Genomic DNA, 4,994 nt, shown 5'->3' on the forward strand with positions numbered 1-4,994 from the left:
TGTGCCTAAATGTATGTGCATTCCCCATTGTAATATTTTCACATACTACTATAGAGTATCATCTTACTCTGGGTAGGTTCCCACCATGGTTTTTTCCCTTAACCGGGTTTTCCACCTCAAAATCTTGGTGTTGTGTGTTGTGTTGTTAATTTGCATATCTGATTCATTGTTGTAATTTATTAGTTTATGTTTTGAAGTTTAATTTGTTTTGATCTGGTGAAAACTTATTCACCCCCCCTCTCAATCTTCCTTCTTGATTGCTTCTAACAATTGGTATCAGAGCTAGATCCTCTAGTAGAAGCTTAATCTCTTGAGGAGATCTGAGATGACAACTCAAGGTATTCTTTTGAAGAAGGATAGTCCAAGGTTTGATGTAAGTAACTATACTATATGGAAGAGCCTGATGGAGGTGCATTTGAAATGTCTTGGATAAGATTACTATAAGATTGCTAAGAATGTCTATGTTGTTCCTTAGAATGGATCATCCACTCCTAATGAGGTTAAGAAAGAAGAATATAACATCAGAGCGAAGAAAGCATTTCTTAGCGCCCTGACTGATTCTAAAATGATAAATGTTATGGGACTTCAGACCACACATGATATTTGGGAGAAGCTTGAGATCCTGTGTGAAGGTGATAGCCAAGTGAAAGTTGCTAAGTTGCAGAGCTTGAAAGGAAAGTATGAGACATTGAAGATGGGAGATGATGAGAACATACATTCATACATGGCTAAAGTGAATGAAATTTTCCTTGGTATCAAGAATTCCAGTGGAAATATAGAGGAAGATGAGATTGTTGCTAAGGTGTTGAGATCTTTTCCTCTTGCTTATAAACATAAGGTTCCTGATATTAATGAAATCTGAAGTATGACTACAGTGACAAGAGATGTGTTGGTTGAAAAACTTGCTGCATTTGAGCTAAGAAAATTTGGAGAATCACATGGAAAGCTTTAGAGCATCAACATTGGTATCTGGTAAGAAGAAGTATGATCTCGATGAGTGCAGGATATCCAGATATGAAAGAGAAAGAAGAGAGATAGAAGAGAAATAAAATGAGATTGATGAGCTTGAAGCACTGATTGCTCAGAGATTACCTAAAGGTTCCGGTAAGTATGATGGAAAGTTTCCCTTGAAATATTTTTCTTGTAATAAGATAGGACATTTTGCTTCTAGATGTCTAGAGAGAATGGATAAGTATGACAGACATGATAAGTTTGATAAGTATGATAAGAATGATAGATATGTGAAGTGTGAAAAGTATGATAAGCCTTACAAGTCTAACCAGAAGTTTAGGAACTAGAAGAACTGTTATTATGCTACATATGAAGGTGTTATAGATGATGACTCAAAAGGAGATGAAGTTGTGTTTATTGCCATTAAAGAAGATAGACTTGTACCTGGTGCTTCCATAATTTGTCCTGTCAAGGAGAAAGATTTGGCTGCTAAGGTAGAAGAAAAGGGTGTATGGGTGATTGATAAAGGTTGTTCACATCATATGACTGGTGACAAAAGAAAATTTGTAAGCATGGAAAGGTATGATGGTAGAATAGTTAGATTTGGAGATAACAAAGCCTGTGTAATCTGTGGGAGAGGTTCTATTTCTTTTCATGGTAAGAATAACACTGATGATGTCTTGTATGTTGAAGGTTTGAAGCATAATGTTTTGAGTGTTGGAGAGATGGTTGATAAAGGTTATGATCTACAATTCAAGGATGGCAAATTTAAGATCTTGAATGCCTCTAGTATAGAGATTGCATCTGGGATTAAGACTGAAGGTAGCATTTTTTATTTGAATGCTGGTGAGAAAAGTTGTTTGATTACTAAGATAGATGAGAGTTGGTTGTGGCATAGAAGTATGTGTCATGTAAAATTTGATTCATTGATTAAGATCAGTTCTACACAAGCTATTAGAGATCTACCTAAAATTATTAAACCTATTAATTTGATATGTAAGGAGTGTCAGTTGGGTAAGAAAACAAGGATTTATTTCAAGAGAAAACCTTATACATCTGATGGATTGCTAGATCTTGTGCATACTATCCTATGTGGACCTGAAAATGTTAGAAGTGTGCAGGGTGATAGATACTAAATGTTGCTAACTGATGATTATTCCACAATGATGTGGGTTGTCTTTTCGAAGGAAAAATCAGAAGCATTTGAGAAATTTAAGATCTTCAAAGCTAAAGTTGAAACTGATTCCAGATTAAAGATAAAGTGTTTGAAATCTGATAGAGGTGGAGAATTATGTTCTGGTAAATTCAATTCATTCTATGAGATGCATGGAATCAGAAGACATCTATCTGCTCCTAGGACTCCATAACAGAATGAGATTATTGAAAGGAAGAATCTTACTCTTTTGGATGTTGCAAGAACCATGTTGATTGAAGGAAATATTTTGAAGGTCTACTAGAGAGAAGCTATTAGCACTGCAGTTTATACATTTAATAGAGTTCATATCAAAGGTGATATCAGAAAGACCCCTTATGAGGTTTGGTTTTGTCATATTCCTACTATGAAATATTTGAAAGTTTTTAGTAAAAAATGTTATATTAAGAGAGATGATGATCTTGAAAAGTTTGATGCTACAAGTGATGAAGGTATCTTTTTCCAGTATATTCCACAAAGAGTAAAGCCTACTGGTTATTTAACAAGAGACTAAGAAAGATAGTTGAGAGTGAAAATGTGAAGGTGGATGAGAACCTTGGGAAGGAGATTAGAGCTTACGATGATGGTAAACATGTTGTTTTAACTCCTATTTAGCTTGAAGAGCCTAAGCAAAATGATCCAGTATAAACTCTTAATCCAGATGTTGTTGTTGTTGGTGATGATGTGCATGAACCTAAGGATTAGAACAATCAGAAGACTTTGAGGTATGCTAGATTGAATCATTCTGAGAACCAAATTATTGGTGACAAGAATAAGGGTGTGATGACTAGAGGAAGGTTAGCTAGAGAAGAAGTATGTCTGATTTCTAAAGTTGAACCTAAAGATGTTGTTGAAGCCTGTAAAGATGAAAACTAGATAAGAGCCATGGAAGAAGAGTTGGATCAGATTGAAAAGAACAACACTTGAAAACTTGTGCCTACACCTAAGGATAAAATGTTATTGGTACTAAGTGGTTTTCTAGGAACAAACTAAATGAAGTCGATGAAGTAGTTAGAAATAAAGCTAGACTAGTCTACAAAGGGTATTCATAGTGTGAAGGGATTGATTATGAATAAAATTTTGCCCCAGTTGCTAGAATTAAAGTTGTTAGACTGTTAATTTCTTATGTTGCTTATAAAGATTTCAAGGTATATCAGATGGATGTCAAATCTGCATTTTTGAATGGTGATCTAGGGGAAGACATTTACATTGAGCAACCTGATGTATTTTCAATGTTGGATGATGGAGACATGTTATTGTTGGCATTTTCATGAAGATTGCATTAATGAAATGTTTTATTGTCATTGATGTCAATTATAATCGGTAATGATGTTGTAATAATATTATTTTGTAACCGGTAGGAAGAACTAGTGAAGGGAATTGTAACCAGTAAGAGAGCTTGTGAACAAAACCAATATTACTAGAGAAGAAGAGAGATCAACCGGTAAACCCTACCTGTTGATATCCTAAACCCTAACCGATGGAGCTCGGTGAATTGGTTGCATCGATTTATGATCTAATGGTGAGCGGTAATGATTATGAAACATAGGGATGTTGTATGAGAAGAGTTTCTAAAGGTTTTTGGCATGTAGAGATAACGGTTTTTTGTCTTGGGAATGAGCAAGTTCATTGCATGTAATGGAAACCGCATGATGAGTTACAGTTTTCAATGAAACGGTGATCAAGGAGTGGTCGAGGTTGTCTTGAATGATGTGCAGTGATTGTTATGTAATCCAACGGTCATACTTGAATAGATTTGTTTGTAATCTCTATGAGATGTTTAGGTTTATGATGTGTTATCGACCTATTATTTTATTTATAAGGTTGTTGAGTTGTTTTTTTATAGTGTTGGAAATTTGTGGTTGAGAGTAAGAGAGTCTAGTTGTCGAACCAGGAGATGTATTTGCAATATGTGTGAAGGCATATAGGAGCATGAAAAGTATCTGAACAAGTAAGTGTAGTGATATTCAAATAGATCAACAAACCCTTGTTGTTCTCTAACATTTACAATAGTCAAATCCCTTAACCAGGTAAGCTCTAACAAGCTTAGTGTTATCTAAATCCTCTAACCAGGTGGTCCATTAGCTTGGATTTCAAATCCTCTACTGAGGTTACTCTTAATAGGGTATTGCATCTAATAGGGCATTATAGTCAATCCCTTAACTGGGTGGTCCCTAACAGTATCTGTTCTTAACAGGAATTTTTGTAAAGCTTTAACAGGCTAGGCTCCTAACAGGGTAAACTTCAAAAGAGTTCAAAATACTTGTGGGTATTCATCCCCACCGTGTTTTTTCACATTTTGGTTTCCATGTCAAAAATATTGTGTTAAGTGGTTATGTTTACTATGGTTAAATTTCTTAACTACTAAATCCACTTTGATATGTTATGTTAACTGACAACAATCCAAAATATGTTTTAACTATTGTTAGTAAAGTATTTCAATGATTTAGTCAAAACATTTTGAGAGTTTCAAAGATGTTTTACTATTAGTCTGTTATAACAGTCAACCAGTTTAACTTGTCACTAATATTACATTTGAAGTTTAGTGTTTGAACCAGTCAGTTCTGAGTTTTCTTTGAGAAGTTTTTGTTTGGTGAAAATTTTATGTCAGTTTTATATCTAGTGATTCACCCCCCCTCTCATTAGTTGACCAGATCATTATTCTTTCATCATACCATCAATTGGTATTAGACCATTTCAGGTCCTCTAAGGTCTAAGCCTAACAAATTGAGGTAAAGATCTTGAAGAACATGATGAAGAAAGAAGGTCTAAAGTTTAATAGAGAAAACTATAGAATATGGAGTCATAGAATGAAAATCTATATCAAGAGTCTAGGAAGTCAATACTGGGA

The sequence above is a fragment of the Cryptomeria japonica genome, chromosome 5 (assembly GCF_030272615.1).
Source record: "Cryptomeria japonica chromosome 5, Sugi_1.0, whole genome shotgun sequence".
NCBI lineage: Eukaryota > Viridiplantae > Streptophyta > Pinopsida > Cupressales > Cupressaceae > Cryptomeria > Cryptomeria japonica.